The 14,161-nt window shown below is 39.4% G+C and overlaps 4 pseudogenes; 2 read left to right on the top strand and 2 right to left on the bottom strand.

The window, feature by feature from the left end:
* Positions 1–1,946: 1,946 nt before the first annotated feature.
* LOC134968017 (5S ribosomal RNA) lies at positions 1,947–2,065 on the bottom strand (annotated as a pseudogene).
* A 1,614-nt stretch (positions 2,066–3,679) lies between these two features.
* On the top strand, positions 3,680–3,798 carry LOC134968163 (5S ribosomal RNA; annotated as a pseudogene).
* Positions 3,799–5,720: 1,922 nt separating this feature from the next.
* Positions 5,721–5,839, bottom strand: LOC134967918 (5S ribosomal RNA; annotated as a pseudogene).
* Positions 5,840–7,453: 1,614 nt separating this feature from the next.
* On the top strand, positions 7,454–7,572 carry LOC134967794 (5S ribosomal RNA; annotated as a pseudogene).
* Positions 7,573–14,161: the final 6,589 nt, after the last annotated feature.

Below are 14,161 nucleotides of genomic sequence, written 5' to 3'. Positions count from 1 at the left end.
ATAAATGCAGCACAAATATGGAATGGATACTTGCAGTGACACAGAGCTGCACGATACAGCAATGGCCTACTGTACAACGATATACTGTTGGTCACCAAAATGCTGAACTGTAATACTATATATAATGCTCACATAAATGCAGCACAAATATGGAATGGATACTTGCAGTGACACAGAGCTGCAAGATACAGCAATGGCCTACTGTTTAACTATATACTGTTGGTCACCAAAATGGTGCACTGTAATACTATATACTGCTCACAAAAATGCAGCACAGATATGGAATGGATACTTGCAGTGACACAGAGCTGCAAGATACAGCAATGGCCTACTGTACAACTATATACTGTTGGTCACAAAAATGCTGCACTGTGATATTATAAATACTGCTCACAAAAATGCAGCACAGATATGGAATGGATACTTGCAGTGACACAGAGCTGCAAGATACAGCAATGGCCTACTGTACAACTATATACTGTTGGTCACCAAAATGCTGTCCTGTAATACTATATATACTGCTCACAAAAATGCAGCACAGATATGGAATGGATACTTGCAGTAACACAGAGCTGCAAGATACAGCAATGACCTACTGTACAACTATATACTGTTGGTCACCAAAATGCTGCACTGTAATATTATAAATACTGCTCACAAAAATGCAGCACAGATATGGAATGGATACTTGCAATGACACAGAGCTGCAAGATACAGCAATGGCCTACTGTACAACTATATACTGTTGGTCACCAAAATGCTGTACTGTAATAATATATATACTGCTCACAAAAATGCAGCACAAATATGGAATGGATAATTGCAGTGACACAGAGCTGCAAAATACAGCAATGGCCTACTGTACAACTATATACTGTTGGTCACCAAAATGCTGCACTTTAATTCTATATATAATGCTCACATAAATGCAGCTCAAATATGGAATGGATACTTGCAGTGACACAGAGCTGCAAGAGACAGCAATGGCCTACTGTACAACTATATACTGTTGGTCACCAAAATGGTGCACTGTAATACTATATACTGCTGACAAAAATTCAGCATAAATATGGAATGGATAATTGCAGTGACACAGAGCTGCAAGATACAGCAATGGCCTACTGTACAACAATATACTGTTGGTCACCAAAATGCTGCACTGTAATACTTTATATAATGCTCACATAAATGCAGCACAAATATGGAATGGATACTTGCAGTGACACATAGCTAGTAATGGGTTGGGGTTTTGGAATCCGCACTGGTTCAGATTGTAATTGTGTGATAACAGTTTATAAGCAAATTTTTATCTGCCGTAGGAGGCAGAAATCATATTAATGACCAACATAAAACTACCAATTCGCCTGACTGGCTTTTGTAGGTAGTGTGGGGTTGGCGGTGCTCCCGGACATAAGTTCAGAACAAACTTTAAAAAGGGTATTTTTTGCAAAGAAGCAAATATAAAGACACACTTTTGATGAATTGATTTATGATGAGGATAGAGTATTGAAATATGAATATAAAGATAAAACTTAACTTTTATTTCATGTCAGACGATAAAAAAGGGGAAGAGACAAACAAATTAGATAAATTATGCTGTGTATATCAGCAAGATAGATAAAAAAAAAGTATTAAATCACAATATGACGATATGTAACTCTTAATGTAAAGTAGGTGGCAGAAGGTTTGTCCGCACACCCACTGAAACAAGCGAGTATTGATGTTTAAATTGAATCAAAGCGAAAAAATTTTTAGTAAATCCTGTATTCTCTATTGATTTATGAGTTTTTATACTTGAGTATATTCATAAGAGAAAAACAGGAAAGACCGGCTTTAACGACTCCGGACTCCTTCTGATAGGTAACCCAGATATTCGTTCTGCAAAGAACAATGGCAGTAGAAATGCCGGTAAATGAAGGATATATACACAGGAGGTGTGTTCCTTGATACTACAGTACCCAGTATTCCCAGAGGGTCACCCTTTCTGGTACTGACCAGGCCCAATGCTGCTTAGCTTCCAAGATCGGACGGGATCGGGCATATCCAGCATGGTATGACTGTAGATAGTCAAGTATATACCTATCTGCGTATGGAAAAACCAATTGCTTAGTAGGTTTTGGGCTGGTCAGGAAAGGAATAGAGAAGATTGAACCCAGATATTAAGTATTATCTAGGCACTGTGTCCCAAAATTTTGGGTGAGATAGTATGCAACCGGGTGCAGAGGGAATTTTCACATATGTATAGTATCAAACAAATAAAGCATAGGACAGCCAGTATCCTAATGTTGACACTGGTGCCGATTATTTTGCTCAAAGTATAGCATTCAAAATATAACCGTATTAACAGTGGGGGTTTGTGGGAAACCATGAGAAAGACACACATATATCTGTGAAGCCAAAGTCCTCAAAGAGGGCAGAACAAGTTCTGCATGCTCACTGTTTTCCACAATTTAATTGTGGTGATATCTATTAAGTATGTGAGAGTTTCCTTACTCATAAAGTAAGACAATCAGACGATCAGGTGAACAAGCTCTTCCCAGCGAAACGCGCGTCACTTCCGGTCCGGCGTTCGACTTCCGGGATCTCCGTCACGGAGCTCCGGCGGGCGGACTCCCTCACAGCACACCGCAAGTACCCTTTACCACAACCTCCTGTATTTTGCGACAGGCACCTCATCCCTCTGTGTTCCACCACTCACAGGGGATGAGTATTCTCCGTTCCGTGCTTATGGCACGGACAGGATAGGTTGCCATAGCAACAAGCCCTGACTCCAAACAGTAATCCGTGGCTGTCCCTCCAGATTTCCCTCATATAGTTCAGGTATTTAACCATTTGAGAGATCTATAAACAGATGGCAATGCATGCATTATCCCTTTAAACAGCCAAATCAGGACAGTGTTTTGGAGAAACTGAACAAATTCACAGGAGGTCTACACACATAATCTGCATTGCATAAATGATGACAAATATGGGGTTGTGTGTGGAAAATAATTGCTCATTGCAAATTGATCAATGATTATACTGTGGTATTTTGCTTGTGTGCTGAACTTTATGGGTATCATTATGCTTTTTATGTGGTAACATATACTATTCCTGCAAAGCAGTCAGCAATTTATTTATCTTGATTGTGTCTAAATTCAGACTGACTGATTCTTTTAAGTACTAGTGACTGATTCTTTCAATTAATACAATACTTAGATGTGCATATATAATTATATATTTTTGTGTAAACCCCTTTTTTTGCTTTATGAGTAAGGAAACTCTCACATACTTAATAGATATCACCACAATTAAATTGTGGAAAACAGTGAGCATGCAGAACTTGTTCTGCCCTCTTTGAGGACTTTGGCTTCACAGATATATGTGTGTCTTTCTCATGGTTTCCCACAAACCCCCACTGTTAATACGGTTATATTTTGAATGCTATACTTTGAGCAAAATAATCGGCACCAGTGTCAACATTAGGATACTGGCTGTCCTATGCTTTATTTGTTTGATACTATACATATGTGAACATTCCCTCTGCACCCGGTTGCATACTATCTCACCCAAAATTTTGGAACACAGTGCCTAGATAATACTTAATATCTGGGTTCAATCTTCTCTATTCCTTTCCTGACCAGCCCAAAACCTACTAAGCAATTGGTTTTTCCATACGCAGATAGGTATATACTTGCCTATCTACAGTCATACCATGCTGGATATGCCCGATCCCGTCCGATCTTGGAAGCTAAGCAGCATTGGGCCTGGTCAGTACCAGAAAGGGTGACCCTCTGGGAATACTGGGCACTGTAGTATCAAGGAACACACCTCCTGTGTATATATCCTTCATTTACCGGCATTTCTACTGCCATTGGTCTTTGCAGCACGAATATCTGGGTTACCTATCAGAAGGAGTCCGGAGTCGTTAAAGCCGGTCTTTCCTGTTTTTCTCTTATGAATATACTCAAGTATAAAAACTCATAAATCAATAGAGAATACAGGATTTACTAAAATTTTTTTCGCTTTGATTCAATTCAAACATCAATACTCGCTTGTTTCAGTGGGTGTGCGGACAAACCTTCTGCCACCTACTTTACATTAAGAGTTACATATCGTCATATTGTGATTTAATACTTTTTTTATCTATCTTGCTGATATACACAGCATCATTTATCTAATATGTTTGTCTCTTCCCCTTTTTTTATCGTCTGACATGAAATAAAAGTTAAGTTTTATCTTTATATTCATATTTCAATACTCTATCCTCATCATAAATCAATTCATCAAAAGTGTGCCCCAGAAAGACATCCAAACAGTCTTTATATTTGCTTCTTTGCAAAAAAAACCCTTTTCAAAGTGACACATAGCTGCAAGATACAGCAATGGCCTACTGTACAACTATATACTGTTGGTCACCAAAATGGTGCACTGTAATACTATATACTGCTCACAAAAATGCAGCACAGATATGGAATGGATACTTGCAGTGACACAGAGCTGCAAGATACAGCAATGGCCTACTGTACAACTATATACTGTTGGTCACCAAAATGCTGTACTGTAATAATATATATACTGCTCACAAAAATGCAGCACAAATATGGAATGGATAATTGCAGTGACACAGAGCTGCAAAATACAGCAATGGCCTACTGTACAACTATATACTGTTGGTCACCAAAATGCTGCACTTTAATTCTAAATATAATGCTAACATAAATGCAGCTCAAATATGGAATGGATACTTGCAGTGACACAGAGCTGCAAGAGACAGCAATGGCCTACTGTACAACTATATACTGTTGGTCACCAAAATGGTGCACTGTAATACTATATACTGCGGACAAAAATGCAGCATAAATATGGAATGGATAATTGCAGTGACACAGAGCTGCAAGATACAGCAATGGCATACTGTACAACAATATACTGTTGGTCACCAAAATGCTGCACTGTAATACTTTATATAATGCTCACATAAATGCAGCACAAATATGGAATGGATACTTGCAGTGACACATAGCTAGTAATGGGTTGGGGTTTTGGAATCCGCACTGGTTCAGATTGTAATTGTGTGATAACAGTTTATAAGCAAATTTTTATCTGCCGTAGGAGGCAGAAATCATATTAATGACCAACATAAAACTACCAATTCGCCTGACTGGCTTTTGTAGGTAGTGTGGGGTTGGCGGTGCTCCCGGACATAAGTTCAGAACAAACTTTAAAAAGGGTATTTTTTGCAAAGAAGCAAATATAAAGACACACTTTTGATGAATTGATTTATGATGAGGATAGAGTATTGAAATATGAATATAAAGATAAAACTTAACTTTTATTTCATGTCAGACGATAAAAAAAGGGGAAGAGACAAACAAATTAGATAAATGATGCTGTGTATATCAGCAAGATAGATAAAAAAAGTATTAAATCACAATATGACGATATGTAACTCTTAATGTAAAGTAGGTGGCAGAAGGTTTGTCCGCACACCCACTGAAACAAGCGAGTATTGATGTTTAAATTGAATCAAAGCGAAAAATTTTTTAGTAAATCCTGTATTCTCTATTGATTTATGAGTTTTTATACTTGAGTATATTCATAAGAGAAAAACAGGAAAGACCGGCTTTAACGACTCCGGACTCCTTCTGATAGGTAACCCAGATATTCGTGCTGCAAAGACCAATGGCAGTAGAAATGCCGGTAAATGAAGGATATATACACAGGAGGTGTGTTCCTTGATACTACAGTACCCAGTATTCCCAGAGGGTCACCCTTTCTGGTACTGACCAGGCCCAATGCTGCTTAGCTTCCAAGATCGGACGGGATCGGGCATATCCAGCATGGTATGACTGTAGATAGTCAAGTATATACCTATCTGCGTATGGAAAAACCAATTGCTTAGTAGGTTTTGGGCTGGTCAGGAAAGGAATAGAGAAGATTGAACCCAGATATTAAGTATTATCTAGGCACTGTGTCCCAAAATTTTGGGTGAGATAGTATGCAACCGGGTGCAGAGGGAATGTTCACATATGTATAGTATCAAACAAATAAAGCATAGGACAGCCAGTATCCTAATGTTGACACTGGTGCCGATTATTTTGCTCAAAGTATAGCATTCAAAATATAACCGTATTAACAGTGGGGGTTTGTGGGAAACCATGAGAAAGACACACATATATCTGTGAAGCCAAAGTCCTCAAAGAGGGCAGAACAAGTTCTGCATGCTCACTGTTTTCCACAATTTAATTGTGGTGATATCTATTAAGTATGTGAGAGTTTCCTTACTCATAAAGTAAGACAATCAGACGATCAGGTGAACAAGCTCTTCCCAGCGAAACGCGCGTCACTTCCGGTCCGGCGTTCGACTTCCGGGATCTCCGTCACGGAGCTCCGGCGGGCGGACTCCCTCACAGCACACCGCAAGTACCCTTTACCACAACCTCCTGTATTTTGCGACAGGCACCTCATCCCTCTGTGTTCCACCACTCACAGGGGATGAGTATTCTCCGTTCCGTGCTTATGGCACGGACAGGATAGGTTGCCATAGCAACAAGCCCTGACTCCAAACAGTAATCCGTGGCTGTCCCTCCAGATTTCCCTCATATAGTTCAGGTATTTAACCATTTGAGAGATCTATAAACAGATGGCAATGCATGCATTATCCCTTTAAACAGCCAAATCAGGACAGTGTTTTGGAGAAACTGAACAAATTCACAGGAGGTCTACACACATAATCTGCATTGCATAAATGATGACAAATATGGGGTTGTGTGTGGAAAATAATTGCTCATTGCAAATTGATCAATGATTATACTGTGGTATTTTGCTTGTGTGCTGAACTTTATGGGTATCATTATGCTTTTTATGTGGTAACATATACTATTCCTGCAAAGCAGTCAGCAATTTATTTATCTTGATTGTGTCTAAATTCAGACTGACTGATTCTTTTAAGTACTAGTGACTGATTCTTTCAATTAATACAATACTTAGATGTGCATATATAATTATATATTTTTGTGTAAACCCCTTTTTTTGCTTTATGAGTAAGGAAACTCTCACATACTTAATAGATATCACCACAATTAAATTGTGGAAAACAGTGAGCATGCAGAACTTGTTCTGCCCTCTTTGAGGACTTTGGCTTCACAGATATATGTGTGTCTTTCTCATGGTTTCCCACAAACCCCCACTGTTAATACGGTTATATTTTGAATGCTATACTTTGAGCAAAATAATCGGCACCAGTGTCAACATTAGGATACTGGCTGTCCTATGCTTTATTTGTTTGATACTATACATATGTGAACATTCCCTCTGCACCCGGTTGCATACTATCTCACCCAAAATTTTGGGACACAGTGCCTAGATAATACTTAATATCTGGGTGTAATCTTCTCTATTCCTTTCCTGACCAGCCCAAAACCTACTAAGCAATTGGTTTTTCCATACGCAGATAGGTATATACTTGACTATCTACAGTCATACCATGCTGGATATGCCCGATCCCGTCCGATCTTGGAAGCTAAGCAGCATTGGGCCTGGTCAGTACCAGAAAGGGTGACCCTCTGGGAATACTGGGTACTGTAGTATCAAGGAACACACCTCCTGTGTATATATCCTTCATTTACCGGCATTTCTACTGCCATTGGTCTTTGCAGCACGAATATCTGGGTTACCTATCAGAAGGAGTCTGGAGTCGTTAAAGCCGGTCTTTCCTGTTTTTCTCTTATGAATATACTCAAGTATAAAAACTCATAAATCAATAGAGAATACAGGATTTACTAAAAAAAATTTCGCTTTGATTCAATTCAAACATCAATACTCGCTTGTTTCAGTGGGTGTGCGGACAAACCTTCTGCCACCTACTTTACATTAAGAGTTACATATTGTCATATTGTGATTTAATACTTTTTTTATCTATCTTGCTGATATGCACAGCATCATTTATCTAATTTGTTTGTCTCTTCCCCTTTTTTTATCGTCTGACATGAAATAAAAGTTAAGTTTTATCTTTATATTCATATTTCAATACTCTATCCTCATCATAAATCAATTCATCAAAAGTGTGCACCAGAAAGACATCCAAACAGTCTTTATATTTGCTTCTTTGCAAAAAAAAAACCCTTTTCAAAGTGACACATAGCTGCAAGATACAGCAATGGCCTACTGTACAACTATATACTGTTGGTCACCAAAATGGTGCACTGTAATACTATATACTGCTCACAAAAATGCAGCACAGATATGGAATGGATACTTACAGTGACACAGAGCTGCAAGATACAGCAATGGCCTACTGTACAACTATATACTGTTGGTCACAAAAATGCTGCACTGTGATATTATAAATACTGCTCACAAAAATGCAGCACAGATATGGAATGGATACTTGCAGTGACACATAGCTGCAAGATACAGCAATGGCCTACTGTACAACTATATACTGCTGGTCACTAAAATGCTGTACTGTAATACTATATATACTGCTCACAAAAATGCAGCACAGATATGGAATGGATACTTGCAGTAACACAGAGCTGCAAGATACAGCAATGACCTACTGTACAACTATATACTGTTGGTCACCAAAATGCTGCACTGTAATATTATAAATACTGCTCACAAAAATGCAGCACAGATATGGAATGGATACTTGCAATGACACAGAGCTGCAAGATACAGCAATGGCCTACTGTACAACTATATACTGTTGGTCACCAAAATGCTGCACTGTAATACTATATATACTGCTCACAAAAATGCAGCACAAATATGGAATGGATAATTGCAGTGACACAGAGCTGCAGGATACAGCAATGGCCTACTGTACAACTATATACTGTTGGTCACCAAAATGCTGCACTGTAATACCATATATAATGCTCACATAAATGCAGCACAAATATGGAATGGATACTTGCAGTGACACACAGCTGCAAGATACAGCAATGGCCTACTGTACAACTATAAACTGTTGGTCACCAAAATGGTGCACTGTAATACTATATACTGCTCACAAAAATGCAGCACAGATATGGAATGGATACTTGCAGTGACACAGAGCTGCAAGATACAGCAATGGCCTACTGTACAACTATATACTGTTGGTCACCAAAATGCTGCACTGTGATATTATAAATACTGCTCACAAAAATGCAGCACAGATATGGAATGGATACTTGCAGTGACACAGAGCTGCAAGATACAGCAATGGCCTACTGTACAACTATATACTGTTGGTCACCAAAATGCTGTACTGTAATACTATATATACTGCTCACAAAAATGCAGCACAAATATGGAATGGATACTTGCAGTGACACAGAGCTGCAAGATACAGCAATGGGCTACTGTACAACTATATACTGTTGGTCACCAAAATGCTGCACTGTAATACTATATATACTGCTCACAAAAATGCAGCACAGATATGGAATGGATACTTGCAGTAACACAGAGCTGCAAGATACAGCAATGACCTACTGTACAACTATATACTGTTGGTCACAAAAATGCTGCACTGTAATACTATATATACTGCTCACAAAAATGCAGCACAGATATGGAATGGATACTTGCAGTGATACAGAGCTGCAAGATACAGCAATGGCGCCTACTGTACAACTATATACTGTTGGCCACCAAAATGCTGGACTGTAATACTATATATACTGCTCACAAAAATGCAGCACAGATATGGAATGGATACTTGCAGTGACACAGAGCTGCAAGATACAGCAATGGCCTACTGTACAACTATATACTTTTGGTCACCAAAATGCTGCACTGTAATACTATATATGCTGCTCACTAAAATGCAGCACAGATATGGAATAGACACTTGCAGTGACAAAGAGCTGAAAGATACAGCAATGGCCTACTGTACAACTATATACTGTTGGTCACCAAAATGCTGCACTGTAATACTATACATACTGCTCACAAATATGCAGCACAGATATGGAATGGATACTTGCAGTGACACAGAGCTGCAAGATACAGCAATGGCCTACTGTACAACTATATACTGTTGGTCACCAAAATGGTGCACTGTAATACTATATACTGCTCAAAAAATGCAGCACAGATATGGAATGGATACTTGCAGTAACACAGAGCTGCAAGATACAGCAATGGCCTACTGTAACGCTTTTTACTGTTGGTCACCAAAATGCTGTCCTGTAATACTATATATACTGCTCACAAAAATGCAGCACAGATATGGAATGGATACTTGCAGTAACACAGAGCTGCAAGATACAGCAATGGCCTACTGTACAACTATATACTGTTGGTCACCAAAATGCTGCACTGTAATACTATACATACTGCTCACAAAAATGCAGCACAGATATGGAATGGATACTTGCAGTGACACAGAGCTGCAAGATACAGCAATGGCATACTCTACAACTATATACTGTTGGTCACCAAAATGCTGCACTGTAATACTATATATACTGCTCACAAAAATGCATCACAGATATGGAATGGATACTTGCAGTGACACAGAGCGGCAAGATACAGCAATGGCCTACTGTACAACTATATACTGTTGGTCACCAAAATGCTGCACTGTAATACTATATATACTGCTCACAAAAATGCAGCACAGATATGGAATGGATACTTGCAGTGACAAAGAGCTGCAAGAAACAGCAATGGCCTACTGTACAACTATATACTGTTGGTCACCAAAATGCTGCACTGTAATACTATATATACTGCTCACAAAAATGCAGCACAGATATGGAATGGATACTTGCAGTGACACAGAGCTGCAAGATACAGCAATGGCCTACTGTACAACTATATACTGTTGGTCACCAAAATGCTGCACTGTAATACTATATATACGGCTTACAAGAATGCAGCACAAATATGGAATGGATACTTGCAGTGACACAGAGCTGCAAGATACAGCAATGGTTTACTGTACAACTATATACTGTTGGTCACCAAAATGCTGCACTGTAATACTATATATACTGCTCACAAAAATGCAGCACAGATATGGAATGGATACTTGCAGTGACACAGAACTGCAAGATACAGCAATGGCCTACAGTATAACTATATACTGTTGGTCACCAAAATGCTGCACTGTAATACTATATATACTGCTCACGAAAATTCAGCACATATATGGAATGGATACTTGCAGTGACACAGAGCTGCAGGATACAGTAATGGCCTACTGTACTGTTCTACTATTTTACTGGTGGTCCCCAGTACCCACAATAAAGCACAATGAGCACAGATATTTGCAGCACACTGAGTACAGATATGGAGTGTTTTCAGGCAGAGAACGCAGATATTTTCAGCACACTGAGCACAGATATTTGCAGCACACTGAGCACAGATATTTGCAGCACACTGAGCACAGATTATGGAGTTTTCCAGGGAGAGAACGCAGCCACGTCCTCTCCGTTCAATCTCCAATGCACGAGTGAAAATGGCGGCGACGCGCGTCTCTTTATATAGAATACAAATCTCGCGAGATTCCGACAGTGGGATGATGACGTTCGGGCGCGTTCAGGTATACCAAGCAAGGCGGCAAGATCCGAGGCTGCCTCGGTACCGTGGAAAATAGGTGAAGTTCGGGGAGGTTCGGATCTCGGAGAACCGAATCCGCTCATCTCTATAGAAAACCAAACATTTTATTCTAGAATATAATTATTTTTTATTTCATTTCCTGTAATGTCTTCAAACATTTGGCATGGTAATGGGCACCAGATTCCCCCTGATCTTTGCCATTTTTGACATGGTGCCCTTTGTGGAGACACATGTGTGGGGTGTTGGGACAGAGGAAACCTTGGTGCTATACACAGTACCAGACATTAAAAATTTTTTTCTGGAAATGGGTTGAAGTGTCTATTGACCAATTTGTCAAGTCAATGAAAACTGATTAATTGAATTTCAAAATTAGATTAATTTAAAACATCATATCCCACTAATATTTCATTGATATGAATATATATCCATTGAAAACAATAAAATAAAAACATAGATTGTAGCAATTGTTTAGACTATGACTTGAATGATAATATCAAATAAGGACAGGTACAATGTTTCCAGTGTAACTGTTCCTCTGGTGCATAATTTAATACTCACAAATTACTTGGATAAGGTATAGTACTCTTCATTCCATGTAGGCATCCAGGGATCTTGGAAAAAACAAACCCTTGTCCATACTGCGGCATGACTTGCTCACTTCTGGTCATTCAATAGAAATGTTAATTGAGTGAGAGTTTTGGAATGGTGCTCTCAGCTAATTAGTGCTTCTTTCATTTCAATGGAGTGACTAGGAGTGACTCGGTCACAATGTGCTTGAAGTCTGTCAGTCTGTTATTTTGCATAGAACCCATGGATAAATCAGTATCAGAATGTGACATGTGAATACTATGACCTGGCTAGAAATGAGCGGGTTCGGTTCTCTGAGATCCGAACCCCCCCAAACTTCACCTATTTTACACGGTTCCGAGGCAGCCTCGGATCTTCCCGCCTTGCTCGGTTAACCCGAACGCGCCCAAACATCATCATCCTGATGTCGGATTCTCGCGAGATTCGTATTCTATATAAAGAGCCGCGCGTCGTCTCCATTTTCACTCGTGCATTGGAGATTGAACGGAGAGGACGCGGCTGCGTTCTCTCCCTGAAAAGCTCCGTAATATGTGCTCAGTGTGCTGCAAATATCTGTGCTCAGTGTGCTGCAAATATCTGTGCTCAGTGTGCTTTATTGTGGGGACTGGGGACCACCAGTATAATAGTAGTACAGTACAGTAGGCCATTGCTGTATCTTGCAGCTCTGTGTCACTGCAAGTATCCATTCCATATCTGTGCTGCATTTTTGTGAGCAGTGCAACATTTTGGTGACCAACAGTATATAGGTGTACAGTAGGCCATTGCTGTATCTTGCAGCTCTGTGTCACTGCAAGTATTCATTACATATCAGTGCTGCAGTTTTGTGAGCAGTATATATAGTATTACAGAGCAGCATTTTGGTGACCAACAGTATATAGTTTTACAGTAGGCCATTGCTGTATCTTGCAGCTCTGTGTCACTGCAAGTATCCATTCCATATCTGTTCTGCATTTTTGTGAGCAGTATATATAGTATTACAGTGCAGCATTTTGGTGACCAACAGTAAATAGGTGTACAGTAGGCCATTGCTGTATCTTGCAGCTCTGTGTCACTGCAAGTATCCATTCCATATCTGTGCTGCATTTTTGTAGGCAGTATATATAGTATTACAGTGCAGCATTTTGGTGACCAACAGTATATAGTTGTACTGTAGGCCATTGCTGTATCTTGCAGCTCTGTGTCACTGCAGGTATCCATTCCATATCTGTGCTGCTTTTTTGTGAGCAGTATATATAGTATTACAGTGCAGCATTTTGGTGACCAACAGTATATAGTTGTACTGTACGCCATTGCTGTATCTTGTATCTGTGCTGCATTTTTGTGAGCAGTATATATAGTATTACAGTGCAGCATTTTGTTGACCAACAGCATATAGTTGTACAGTAGGCCATTGCTGTATCTTGCAGCTCTGTGTCACTGCAAGTATCCATCTCATATCTGTGCTGCATTTTTGTGAGCAGTATATATAGTATTACAGTGCAGCATTTTGGTGACCAACAGCATATAGTTGTACAGTAGGCCATTGCTGTATCTTGCAGCTCTGTGTCATTGCAAGTATCCATTCCATATCTGCGCTGCATTTTGTGAGCAGTATATATAGTATTACAGTGCAGCATTTTGGTGACCAACAGTATATATTTGTACAGTAGGCCATTGCTGTATCTTGCAGCTCTGTGTCACTGCAAGTATCCATTCCATATCTGTGCTGCATTTTTGTGAGCAGTATATATAGTATTACAGTGCAGAATTTTGGTGACCAACAGTATATAGTGGTACAGTAGGCCATTGCTGTATCTTGCAGCTCTGTGTCACTGTAAGTATCCATTTCATATATGTGCTGCATTTTTGTGAGCAGTATATATAGTATTACAGTGCAGCATTTTGGTGACCACCAGTATATAGTTGTACAGTAGGCCATTGCTGTATCTTGCAGCTCTGTGTCACTGCAAGTATCCATTCCATATCTGTGCTGCATTTTTGTGAGAAGTATATATAGTATTACAGTGCAGTATTTTGGTGACCAACAGTATACATA

This window comes from Pseudophryne corroboree, chromosome 10 (genome assembly GCF_028390025.1).
Source record: "Pseudophryne corroboree isolate aPseCor3 chromosome 10, aPseCor3.hap2, whole genome shotgun sequence".
NCBI lineage: Eukaryota > Metazoa > Chordata > Amphibia > Anura > Myobatrachidae > Pseudophryne > Pseudophryne corroboree.
This window is presented reverse-complemented; position numbering and strand designations above follow the sequence as displayed.